This window comes from Oreochromis niloticus, linkage group LG14 (genome assembly GCF_001858045.2).
Source record: "Oreochromis niloticus isolate F11D_XX linkage group LG14, O_niloticus_UMD_NMBU, whole genome shotgun sequence".
Taxonomy (NCBI): Eukaryota; Metazoa; Chordata; class Actinopteri; order Cichliformes; family Cichlidae; genus Oreochromis; species Oreochromis niloticus.
The window spans coordinates 18,200,615-18,214,452 of NC_031979.2; the positions used below are offsets into that span (position 1 = coordinate 18,200,615).

At 43.3% G+C, this 13,838-nt stretch overlaps 1 protein-coding gene across 1 annotated transcript in view; it reads left to right on the forward strand.

Annotated features, from left to right (window-relative positions):
* arhgef17 (Rho guanine nucleotide exchange factor (GEF) 17) overlaps positions 1–13,838 on the forward strand; it is a 66,028-nt gene that overhangs the window by 19,090 nt on the left and 33,100 nt on the right. The gene's annotated exons all lie outside the window — the stretch shown is intronic.

Below are 13,838 nucleotides of genomic sequence, written 5' to 3' on the forward strand. Positions count from 1 at the left end.
GAATGTTCTTTGTTTCTGGAGAAGTTTTCCCACGGCTAAAGTAATAATAACGAGTGTTTGTAGAGAAGTTGGCGTCTTCCATTCAAACTATGGACGACCAAAGCAATCACAAAGAGGTTTTTAGTACAGCACATCTTTGTGACTAGTTTCAGCAACAGCAAGCAGCCTCCAGCAACCACTCACCAACTGGTTGGGGATCGCGCAGAATTCTGTAGCAACTGGAGGCTGTGAGTGTGTCGTCAGCCATTCTCTAGGCCTGTGTTGCTGAGGCCTTAGATACACCTAAAGGTTAGAGAAGTAATGTTAGTGTGGATTAGGACCTGAAAAGATGGAAATAAAAGGCCATCCAATATTGGTATAAGGCCTACAGCACCACCTGAAGTCTCTCTGGCCAAGATCTGTGGTCTTTTTTGTGGCCCTTTGCAAAACACCATTATTAGCTTCTTGGTTTCAGTTGAGGTAACCTCTTTAAACAACACCTTTTGTTCCTTTGGCGTCAAAGGGGTGACCGTGGCTCAGGGGATTGGGAAGCACATCTGTAATCGGAAGGTTACCGGTTCGATCCCCCTGCTCTCTCTGTCCTGGTCATTGTGTCCTTGGGCAACAACCAGGACAGAGAGAGCAGGTACGAGTACCCTACCGCCTACTGGTGTTGGCCAGAGGGGCCGATGGCGCGATATGGCAGCCTCACTTCTGTCAGCCTGCCCCAGGGCAGCTGTGGCTACAACTGTAGCTTGCCTCCACCAGTGTGTGAATGTGAGAGTGAATGAATAGTGGAATTGTAAAGCACTTTGGGTGCCTAGAAAAGCGCTATATGAATGCAATCCATTATAAATACCATTGTTATTAAAAGCCACTGCCACCTGAGAGATGTGCACTAGATGTCTGGGATGCACGGGGTTTGCACAATGAGAATATGGAGCTCACCTCTAGCTGGTCATAAATGACTATTTGTTTAGCTCCAGTTTGATGTCAGTGAGAAATGTGACACGTGACGTTTGTTAAGTATCTGTGCTCTCCTGCTGAGAAACCATTGACCCACGGTGCATATGTAAGGTCGCTGGTTTGTCACTAGATTTCAGTATAAAACATTTTTAGCTCTCAGTCACACTTGAAAAGTTCAGTGTAATCACAGTCTATGATTTAAAACTGCTCTATCATCATATCTTCATGACTTCAGGACTTACCTTCTGGTATCGAGACATCAATGCCAAAGGATCATTTTGTATCTATTTTATTCCAACCTGTAGCAGTTGACCTCCTTGTTCATTTAAGCCACTCTAAACCCTAAAAAGCACTCAACTGATTACTATAAGCACATATTATGACCAGTAGTGTAATATGCAGTGAAGTCATGCTACCATTTATTTTAATTTAATAGAAGTAAAGGCACTCTCCGTGTGGCAGCTTGTCATTGCAGCTACTTTCCAAAGAAGCAAAAATGCCATACAGATTATAAATACCTTAGCTTTGCTCTCCTTCAATCAGACACAAGAAACTTCTTTTAGTCTTTATATTTAAAAAACATGCGACACTGGCTTTTAATTTGAAAAATTATGTGCAGAGGTAAAACCAACATGGATCCTTCCTTTTAAGGAGCTATTTCTTCTGTGTTATCCTGCTTGCAGGAGCCATAATTGTCTTCATTGAAAGGGCAGGGCAGGAAGTGGGTTTGGGGGAGGCATTTTTTTGACGCACGGACACACACGCGTGCACACACACACATTCTGCAGCTATAATGTATTTGTCAGAGGAAAAGCGCAGAAAAGACAGAGGGAGGACTTTTTAAACTGTCAGTGCTGACATTACGAACAGTCATGCATGGAGCTGCGGTCTAATATTTTAGGGTTTGGCAATGATGAGGGTCACCCCTGTGTGTATTCTTGGTCGCCCGTGGCAACTGTGTGTATGGGCCGGGCGTGTTTTGTCATAGGAATGCGGTGACATCAGAGGGGCTAGTGTTTTTGTTTAAGAGGGGAGAAGAAAGAGGAGGGGAGAGAAAGAAGTTGAGGACGATAAGAGAGGTTCTTGCACAGCTTTGTGTCGACGTACGCTCAGATGAGACTTTGTCCATCTTGCTTTCGCTCTGACCCCCGTCTCCGCCTTTCTCTTTCTTCCTCTCTCACCTCTCCCACTCTATTTTTATCCACTCTCCCACTGAGCTCACATCTGGATCTTATTGACAGAGTGAACAGCCCCTCAGCCAGAAAGGACTCTGTGTGCATGTACGAAGCATGGCAGACCTAAATATAAACACGGCTCCATTTAAAGAAGATTTGCATGGCGTATGAACATTTGTCACCAATCCAATAATGCCAAGATTGAACTTTTATCATAATAAACCCGAAATAAATCTCTCTCGACCATTTTACCAACTTAGCACAAACCAAAGTATGGGAGCTAGGTGTTGGTGCTATAAGTTTGTGCTTGTAACACCAATTATACGCTATCAGTTGCTCAGTAGTAATTTACATTAGGCTGAATCTCTGTTGTGGATCAGAGTTGTGGTGCCGTTATATTATCAATGTTCTCACCCTGGCGAACAGCGCCACACATCAAAAATGACGTCACATCCACTGGGGTAAGCCACACTTTGGTTTCAGTCGGTCGTGCACCTCTCAATTTTGTATCCACACCCAGGTGCCACTGCTGCTATAGCCGGGTTTAAGAAACTATTCTCGTTTATTTATATGACGTCTAAGGAGCTTGGAAAGAAAGCGACTGGGCTTCTTTAAGTTTCCTGAAGACATTTCACTTCTCATCTGAGAAGCTTCTTCAGTTCTAAAACCAAATGATGGTGTGTCCCAGGTATTTAAACCCTAGTGGGGGTTATCCCTTAAGAGGGTTATTGATCCACTATTAATCATGTGACTCACTACCATGAGCCGAAGTGACAAGAAAGGCGTGGGTCATTATCACCAGAGGTTTTTTAGTCAAACCATTGCTAGACCTTGCCTCACCCTATCACTCTCCACTGTTTGGTTTTAGACCTGAAGAAGCTTCTTGGATGAGAGGTAAAACATCCAAGAGGAAAAAAAGTCCAGTCGCTTTCTTTTCAAGCCCCTCAGACTGCCATGACTAAAAACCTACACACGTTTATTTAAATGATGTTAAATTGCAACAACTGTTGCCTCAAGGTGCTCTATATTGTAAGCAAAAACCCTAAAATAATATAGAGATAACGGCAACAATCATACGGCCCCCTGTGAGCAAGCACTTGGCAAAAGTAGGAAGGAAAAACTCCAAAAGTCACTATTTGTGAGCGCCACACCCGATCCTGCGAGCATAATGGAAGCCTTAGTGGCAAAACTCATACACAAACAAAAGCAAACAAAAACAAACAAACAAAAAAAGCTCAGGCCATTCCCTTTGGGATCTCTTGGTACGCGGACACAGCATGAACAGGATGTGCACAAGTCAGTGACATCATATTACACAGCATCATCTCTTGTTGGATCTGAGCACGAATCCATGTGTAGATTCATTTGTAAAGTTTGATCTCTGTTGTGTAGAGAGTCTCCATAAAACTGGCGCCGAGCTGCAGCCTCCCCCATCATTCACCTCTGGAGCTGAGCAGCCTCCGGGGTCGACACCAGACCTTTTAACCTCTGCACCGCAGAGGCCTAACAGCTACGTACATGACAACCTCTTATCTTGTTTACGGTAGGCTGCTCCTCTGGTAATAAGTAAGACAGTTTTGGGCTATGTGGAGGAGGTGGGTCCTGGTTGAGGCGTGACTGACCCATTATTTTTTTTTCCCTTTCTTTTTTTTGTGGTGTCATGTTAACTTTGGATTCCAGCGAGTGTGGAAATAGTTTGAATTCACTGTCAGAGTTAATAGGATGATATGAGTGAGCCGAATGCACAAAATAAATCAGCTGTCAGGCCTGAGGCTGAATGACAGCTTTATTAGGGAGTACAAGACACGAACATGGGTGAGGCACAGCGATAAATGATCTTAAACTCCTGTCGGCACGCTGCCTTCGTCTGTCTCTGTTTCTGTATCACGCCGGTGGAGGATCATAAGATAAATGTAACTATATTTGACTACACTGTAGCACTACAGCATAAAGTAATATTGGATTTTGCTTGTGTTTTCCGCAGTAGCTATAGTGAAGTAGGAGCTGGTGTTTAGATAACGTGTGTGTCTGAGTGTGTGTGTGTGTGTGCTCTATTAATAGGAAGAGAAATGGTACAGGCCTGGGAATGTTGTCCTCTTGTGGAAAAACAAACTTCTCTTTCCTCCCTTCTGTCCCTCTCGATATCTCTCCCCCTCCATGCGAGACAGGAGCGATATGATGGGGACGGAAAGAAGAATTACAAGATGAAAGGGAGAAGGAAGAAATGTGAGGAGATGAGAAAAAGGGGGAAAGGGAATCATTGTTCAGTTTCTCTGTAGAGCTCCTTTTGATTCCTTTCCTTTCTGCACTCTCCTCTTGTGTTCAGTGTTGATATTTCACTGGTAAGTGATGAACATTTTCCACTTAAGGGCACCGATCACAGAAGTCTCACACTGACCTTTCTGCTTCATTCCTTCCAACTTAAAGGTGCTCCCAATGTTAGATATTAACATATAGGCATTGTTGTTGCATTGTCACATACATTTAAGTATACTGACTTTAATATTAGGGTAAACTGAGGGTTGCAGTGCCTGATTCATTGCTGTAATCTGGCTGACTGATCAGATAGATTCCATGCCGTTGGAAATATACTATACCTTGTTAGTACCAGGTTGGATCCCCCTTTTTACCTTCAGAACTGATTTAATTCTTTGTATTGTTGATTCAACAAAGTTCTGGAAGCATTAATCAGAGATTTTAGTCGTTATTGTTATGATAGCATCACACAGTCGCTGCAGATTTGTCGGCTGCACATCAGTGATGAGAATCTGCTGTTCCTCCACACCCCAAAGGTGCTCTCTTGGATTGAGATCTGGTGACTGTTGAGGCCACTGGAGTAGTGAACTCACTGACCTGTTTGAGAAACCCTTATGAGATGATTTGAGCTTTGTGACACGGTTGCCTTATCCTGCTGGAAGCAACCATCAGAATATGGGTATGCTGATGATACTGGGATGGTCAGCCAATAGGTTTAGCCAATTTACTCAGGTAAACGATGCACTTAAAACAATTTCACCACCACCAGTCTGAACCGTTACTAAAAGGCAGGATAGATCCGTGCACGTTGTTTACACAAATTTATAACCGCACCTTGTGGCAGCAGAACTCAGAACTCAGCAAGACTTTTTTATACCAGGCCATGTTTTTCCAGTCTTATCAAATCAAATCAAATCAAAGTTTATTTCTGTAGCACATTTTAAAAGACCAATGTTCATCAAAGTGCTTCGCAGTCGACAACAAGACAGAGAAAATTTGGGACAGAGCATAACAAGCAAACTGGGAACAAGCAACACATTTGCACAGCGCAAAGCAAACCGTATGAAAATCAAACTAGTTAGATTCAAAAGCCAAAGTAAACAAGTGAGTTTTTATCCAATCGTTCAAATCGCGCCTATACTTAGACGTGCGAATATCAGCTGGGTGATTATTCCTGAGTCGAGGTGCAGCGATAGCAAAGACTCGATCACCTCTGGTCTTTAACCGAGACCTTGGTATTTAACAGTGTAAGTTAGCTAGAACTGGAGTGATGTGGTCAAACCTTCTAGTACCAGTTAAGAGGCGTGCAGCCGAACTAACTGCAGACGCTGAAGTACAGAGTGTTGGAGGCCCAAGTAAAGAGAGTTGCAGTCTAGAGGTAATGAATGCATGAATAAGTTTTTTGAGGTCTTTTAGTGGTATATAGGGCTTTGCTTTGGAAATTTGGGGTAGCTGACAGTCTTATGTTGTTTGTTGAGCCTGTGTGAATTGTAGCCTTGGTTTCCTGTTCTCGGCTGACGGGAGAGGGTGTGGTCTTCTGCTGCTGTAGCCCATCTGCTTCAAGGTTTAATGTGCTCTATGTTCAGAGATGCTCTTCTGCACACGTTGGTTGTAACAAGTGGTTATTTGAGTTCCTGTTGTTATCAGCTCGAAACAGTCGACCTTTTACATCAAGGCATTTTCACCCAGAGAACTGCTCCTCACTGGATATTTTCTTTTCTTTTTTTTTGCCCATTCTCTGTAAAATCTAGAGATGGCTGCGTGGGAAAATCCCAGTAGATCAGCAGCTTCAGAAACACTCAGACCAGCCGACCGTGCCATGTTCAAAGTCACTTAAATCTTTCTTCCCCATTTTTGGTGCTCTGTTTGAATTTTAGCAGGCTGTGTTGGCCATGTTTACATGAGTTGCTTCCATGTCATTGATAGATGTTTGCGTCAATGAGCACTGAACATGTATATCTAACAAAGCAGACGATGAATGTATTTACATAAAGTAATGCTGCTGCTTTTGTCTTTTGTCAACATGCTTAAAGCAAACTTCACTAAAGCAGTGTGTTCTTCTCTTCAACAGTTTGAATGCTGTTTTCTGTAATCTCCCTACTGGCAGCAAACTGATGAAACCAGACAAAGAGTTGAACCTCTTTTGCTCACAATTGCTCACCTTCTAGTAGCGCTAAACAAGTGCAAATGAGCTTTTGTGACTGTAAGACGGGATTGTGCTTTTTTGTACATGTGGCTTCCATGACAAAGCGTAGAAGCTTTGGCATCATGTTATGATACTCATATATTTTTATTTGTACTGACTGGGAGATTAAGGAATGTGGCACGAGTGCACAGCACATTTCCAGCTGTAGGCTCCTGGTTGGTTCCACTTGTGGAACACATTTTGTTCCCAAACGTTATAAAAGACATTTTACTGAAGGTTTATTTCTGAGCTGAGGTGTATTTTTACACGTGAAGTGCATTCCTTGTTGTACAGTAGCCAGTGTGCGGATGGATGCATTGTTTGTGTGTGTGTGTGTGTGTGTGTTTATGCAGACGTGCTACCTGGATTCCTGCATTCCAGTCTTTTGGGCTCAAGCTAAAACATTCTGGGAAGCAGAAAGGAGGGAGGGGAACATGAAATGAAAATAAAAGGGTGGAAAAAGAAAGAATGAGAGGATTGTGGCTTCTTCTGATTCCTTCCATTCTGAGGCAGAGATCCCAGGGTTTATTTTTGTGCCTCATGAGGGGGTTGTACCCTTAAACAGGCTGATTGTGATGTAATCTTTTGTTCCCCACTCCCTCTTTTCCCCTTGTCTGCTTTATTTCCTCCAAATTAAACTTCTCCTGTGTTGCTTCACAAGTCGAAACCTAAACTCATTTTGTTGGCTTTCGCCTTTTTTGACCTTTTCAAAGAGTGCGTTTGATCTTTGAGTTGAGTTGAATTTTAATGTAAAAGTTTTTTATTTTTTTTTTTAAATCAAGAATTCAGTGCAGTAAAGTGGGTGATGGGGTGAGTACTTTTAGAGAGTGGCAAAACTGGGCGGAAAAGTACGAATGGTTAGGAAAGGAACCTTTACTTGGATTGTAGTCAGCATGCGTTTGCTGATCTAATCGCTCCCTCTCAGAGCAACACTGGGACTGAGCCCGTATCACAAACACACACACACACACACACACACACACGCCGACACACACACACACGCAGCACTGCCATATAAGGAGAGAGCAAGAGGGAATCAGGCAGGGTTGAAACAGGGGGTCCTCTTTTCTTCTCTGCCCTTTTTTTCTCTCCATTTTTTTTCTTCCTTTCCTGCAAGTTCATTGGCAGCTCTCTCCCCCCTTCTCTATATTTATGCTGTCATTTTCACCCATTCATCCACTTCAAGTCGCTGTCCTATCCCCACTCTTTACAATCTCATACTTTGTCCTCCTTCCAAGTCAGAAACTCTCTGTCTCTTTCTCTCAGAAGACGGTACACGCCCAGTGTTTTTGGAAAGCTCTCTCTGTATCATTTAAACATTTTCTTTCCTCCTAGCTTTACTCAGGAGTACACATTAACTAAATGCCCCACTGCTCACAAGCCACTGTTCAAATAGGCCAGTGATATTAGCACTGTTCAAACAGAGTGTAAGACCATTAGGAAATAAGTCAGTTTTCTAAGCAAACAAATGAGAACTACTACCAAAAATAAAATGAGTTTCGTGTTGATATAGCACTGGTGCAAAACTTTGATCTTCATAACATTTTTTCAGCGGCTTGGCTTTTAGCAGCTGATATCAATATTTGGCAAGATGAGATATTGTGGAAAATACTTGGGCTGCATAGCTGGATCCATGTCTTGTTTTCGTGTAAACCGCCTCTTACAAAGCCTGTTGTTGTTTGCGTTATTGATCCATCATGTTGTTTTGTTAGCAGAAACTTGTTCTTACCCAAAATCTTATTAAAAAAAGAAGAGTTTGTACTTTTTGAGCTTCTTTTCGACCTCCTGTGTGTTTTGCAAGGAGCGGCAAAGTCGAGTTTGACACTGATGGCGAATATTTCGACAGAGCAGCGGTTAATGTGTACAGTAAAGATGACATGGAGCACCCCCCGTGGCTTCTGCGTGTGTGTGTGCACGCATTAAGTACTGCAGAGGAATGCGACTGTTTCATGTGAGCAGTTATAAACGGATCTACTTTCCTGGGAGTATCCGGTATCAGAGAGTGTGTGTGTGTGTGTGTGTGTGTGTGTGTGTGTGTGTGTTTGTGTGCGCGCCTGTAGTTGAGATAAAGAAAATGATTCCCTTTTTTAGCTCTGTCCCACTGGGAGGATAACTCGTGGGAGGGTGGTCCTCCGTCAGGTCCTCCTCTGTTCACACGGACGACGAGCATGAAGCAGCTTTTATGTTTGACATCACTCTTTCAGTGCTGAGGTTTATGTAAACCTATATGATTATTTAAGAAGTGACACATTTGTTGCCATGAAAGAAATGGCAGAAAGGGAAGCATTAGTCTGATACTCATGCTTCTTGGCCGTGTTTGTCTAAAAATCAGCTCATTAACCACCAAATAACTAACGGTTGAATTTGAGTCACTAGAAAAACTTGCTGTACTGTTAATGGTAGTATTAACAATAATTGGTGGATGAGGGTTTGCGGGCTGTCACTAGGTCAAATCGCTGGCAAAGATGTATACGGTGCTAACCAAAGACCAGCTTGAGATTCCATTGGTTGTTAGCAGATTGTCGTGAGCACTTGTAGTTTGATTTTTTTTAAAAAGCAGTGAGTTGTCTGCAAACAATCGCCTCATAAAATGTGCTCCGTACCGCTGCTGCCGGTATGTTTCTGGCTTGCATTGAACTTTCTCAAGATTCACTAACACTCCGTGGGTAGTTGGCAAATGTTTGCAGACAAGTTGGCATATTTCATGAAACTTAGGGTTGACACCTGCAATCTATAAAAAGGCAAAGCAAACCCAAGTAAACTTTAGGTGCAGCGCTGTATACCTCGTTACGACCGATTTCACCAAGCGGTTAGCAGCAACATTCAGCAACCACTTGCCAACTGCTTGGGGAATATGTATTTTTAATACCTCATGGTACATACATAGTGCTTCGCTTCTAAGTGCTCTCTTACAAGACATGCATCCAATCACACACATTCATACAGTGCTTGTATATCAGCCTAAGCACGAGGTTCAGTATCTTTGCTAAGGATATTTTGCCGTGCAGACTGTAGGAGTCAGGGATCAATCCACTGGCCTTCTGATTGGTAGATGACCTGCTATGTCACCCGTCCTTTTGCTTTATTCATTCAACTCACTGCTTACAGAAAATGTAATGTGTTCAGTGGACATGCTGGAAAAGTGATTATACCAGTGCATTTTACATCTTGAACTGAAGTTTTCCCATTGTGTCTATTCCATGATGCAAATTCTCACCGGCTGACAGAAATAGAGGCAAATTTGCATTGAGAGATAAAATATTTCAAATTCACTGAAAAATTTGCTTCACATTGCATCTTGAAAACCCATCAGCTCGGCTCTCCTGATACCACTGGAAATCCAAATATGAAGGACAAGCTTATTGGCGTTGTAAATACAGCTGGAGCTATGTAGAGTCAACACAAATAGTATGGAGAAAGCTGTAAGTTCTGTCAGTGTGATACTGTAACTTGGTTCCAGTCTTCGGTTGTACTCCTCGTCTTCCCACTTGGTTCTTTGGAGTGAAAATTTGTGTGTTTTCAATGCAAACCATGATGATAACTTAGTTTGATAACCAGCCTGGCCTCCATGTTGCTGCCAGATGTTGTTGCTAGGTGACTTGTGACGCAACTGCATCGCCTCTGTTGTGTAACACTGCAGTGTTAATGTTTGTGTGTAGGTGCTAATTATGAGGTTCTGTGTGCAGCCGGGTTTTTCATTCATGCTTTCTCTTGCATTCAGATGTTTCTGTAGCAACCAGTGTAACATAGCAACTGAGCAGCCAATAGCAGAGCTCGATCTCTCTGCTTTTCTCTTGCTCCATCTTTTTCCCTCTCCCAGGCTCACCTGCCTTCCTGCCCAAACTGAAAGGGTCTCAAAAGAGTTCCTCTGCAGCCTTTTGGTTGTACTGCCAGTTGTCACTGATCCTGAAAGCTCTTTCAGAGGGAAAAGTGGCAACCGCAGCTGCTGATTGTGCGCGACAGTAGCAAGTAACAAAAGTTTCACATGGTCAAACTCCAGCAGCAGCCGAGCAGTGAAAATCTGTGCCTCTGTGGCGCGTTGACATGGGCGGTGACTCTTAAACTGAACTGAAAAGAGGCAGAAACTTGCAACGTTCCTGTCTCCAAAGGCCTTTAGATGTTCTCAACCATTCAACACTGAGCATTTCCTCCTCTGGTGCTTAAGAATAGCAGTTATACTAAAGTACTGGGTTTACGGCCTAATCCTGAAGGCATGAGTCCCTTCACTCATTTCACTTTCACACAAAGTGGGTGAAGCTGTTCAGTGGCTGCGTGCTGTGCTGCACAGCTTAAAGGTGTACAGGTTTATCACAGAGTGAGAGTGAAGCACAGAATCGATGAGTGAGCTCCAATTCAGACAGGGTATGGAAACAAGTGATGTGAGGCTCATGACAGTGTGACAGAAGGAATTTGAAATGGAAATGTAGGTGAAAATATGGAAAGATTTCAAGCTCATGGCACTCTCTATCCTGTCCACGTGCCCACGTGAGTACAAAGACGCCAAAATGTATCCACACTCATCAAATTATTCTAATTTTTTTCTAATGTGTTTGCGTTTTCATGACTCTAACCCTTTTATCTGAAAGGGTTAAACTACCTATAGATGAGCAGTTATTGTACATGTACAGAAAAGACACACATGTGGGGATTGTAGTCCGTGAGGGGTCAGGAATGTTGAGGAAAGACGGATGAGGGCAGAGGAAGAGGGGCTAGAAAGGGTGAGAAAGAAAGGGGGGAAAAGTGAAGTGAATAAAGTGGAAAAGAGAGACGGACTTAATCCACAGTGTGGCGTTTAGTATGGGATAAGCTGCAGTTTTAGAACAGTGCAGAATCTGCTGAAAGCAATGCTCTCTAGCTTATTCCTCGTTCCTCATCCTTTCTTTTCCTCTCCTCTCGGTCTCAACACGATTTTACATACCGCCAGGCTTGGGAGTCACTGTGTGAGAACATGTATAAGTGCTACTTAAGTGCCAGCATTTTCTCTGCATGCCTTTTGAGAGAGGGCTTCCTGGGAAATCCAGCTGACGGTCTCTTCGTCATCCTTATGTTACTGGTAACTTTATAAATAACGCAGTTCCTTAACAAAGACGCAGGAGGGAGGTTTTATTTTTCATGCTTACTGAGGGAGGCGGCGTGAGACGAAATCTAGAGATTAGCTCGGAGAAAGAGAGGTGGCGCAGGGTGTCAGAAAGGACAAACTGGGTGGGAGACACAGAGACACGGAGAAGGTATTTCCGGAGCGGTGTTAGGGTTAAGGCTAGTCTCTGTGGCTGATGGCTATCTGTCACAGCCCAGTGATTTGTGGGGTAGGTTGCTGGACAGGAAGTGGATAGGATGTCAGATTAAAAGGCTGCGGTGAGACTGGAAATCAAGGACTTGGATGAAGAGTTGATCAAAAGCTGCGTGTGTCACTGTAATGCTGTCTGGTTGAACTCGGGTGTGTCAGCTGATAAAGTTCCTGTGAAGAACGTGCGCTAACTAACACGTGCATGAATCTACATGATTTTTATGACATCTTTGCAAGGTCCCCGTTTTTATTTTTCTGTTCTGTTCACAGTCCACACTTTAACCCTCCTATACAGCAATCACTGCTAAATGGTCAATTTACTGTTAGGTCATTTAAAAATGCTTTATTGGGGTAGATGATGTAATGAAGTAATTTCTAAAAAGAAACAGAAACTTACATGCAGTGTATTTGATGAAGAGTGAATTCTCATACCAAAATTGGTGGTCGATATAAGCTTAAGGTTTCTTTTGATTTTGATCGTAATATTAAGATGGAGATGGCTGCTGCTCCGAAGGGTCGGCCGCTCATCAATCGATATTCCGGTGGTGGAATTCAACTCTTCCAGTCGGCATTTTGAAGCGTCCTTGAGCAAGGTGCTGAACCCCAAATTCCCCTTGAAGCTTCTGCTTGAGTGTGAATGTGTGCATGATAGTTAGACCACGCATAAAGATGTAGAACTAAGTGCTTTGGATGCACAGTTAGGGCAGAGGAGCATTATATAACCTGTAAGATTCAATGTTTGGCTTTAACTGAATCTCTGAATCCACAAGTTTTGATTTTGTTGCTTCATCCAAATACCATGACTAGATTATTTATTTAGGTGTTTCCATGATTGTATCCCTGCGTGCCCTTAGCTTAAATCAGTATGTGCATGTTGTATTGCACATGTGTATTAGCTCAGTCGTCAGTCGTGTCCTTGCCTCAGCCTCACCTCTTGGGACAAAGGCTCTTTTCACCACACACTCTCTCTCTTTCACTCCTCTCTCTCTCTCACACACACACACACACACACACACACACACACACACACACACACACACACACACGTGCAGACCCATAAGGGCGTATTTGGAGAGCAAGTAGATCTTGTTACCTGTGATCTCTCTCTGCCTCACACACATGCTCGCTAAGGCCTCAACAACAACAACCTCGACACGGCTCTGGTGTGATACCAGATGCTGTTTACTCTCCTTATTAAAGTTTCAAAGACTGTTATTTTTGTATCAACTACCTTGGGGACAAACAAAGGGATAGAATATTCTTTATTTATAGAGTATTTTGCAGGAGCTTATCTTTGGATAAGTGGGTTACATTAGTTCTGTTGTGTCTTTACAGTGGTTTTTGTCTTGTGCCAGTGGCAGGATGAGAGTAAAAACCACTTACACCCTGTAATGACTGGTTTCATTATTACTACTGCCCCCTTGTGGGTTCTGTTTATGCATGTGTGTACACTAAAATGTGCTCTCCTCTTCTTCGCCCGTTGCTCTGCGTGTGATTTTGTTTTCATAAATACAGCTGGTTACAGTTATCGGTGTCTGCAGGAGGTTGTGGCCACAGATTCATCCAGCTCAGATATATATGTGCACACACAGATGGAGAGTGGGCGAGATGGAAAGATGTACCTGGAAGCAGAAATGTGAAAAGAAGACTGAGGAGTCATTAAAGTTTCCTGACTAGAGCTCCCACGTGGTAGCGAGCGCTGCCAGTGTTCTTCTCCCTGGAATAGCTTGCTGTTATCTTGTTACCCAGCGCTGACAAGGGGAGGTTAACAGAGCTACACTCCCCGCAGCAAGACACACAGAAACACATAAACAGAGGCTCAGATGGCGGGGGGTGTGTCCCTATACAGGTGTGTGATGACAAATCTGTTTTGATCTGTTTGGGCAGTCATGCGTCCACCTCTCCTAAGGTTACTCTCACTCTCTTTGTCTCTCACTCACACACCTGGGGACCTGGGTGACAGGTGTCATCAGCCCTCCTACATGTTTAT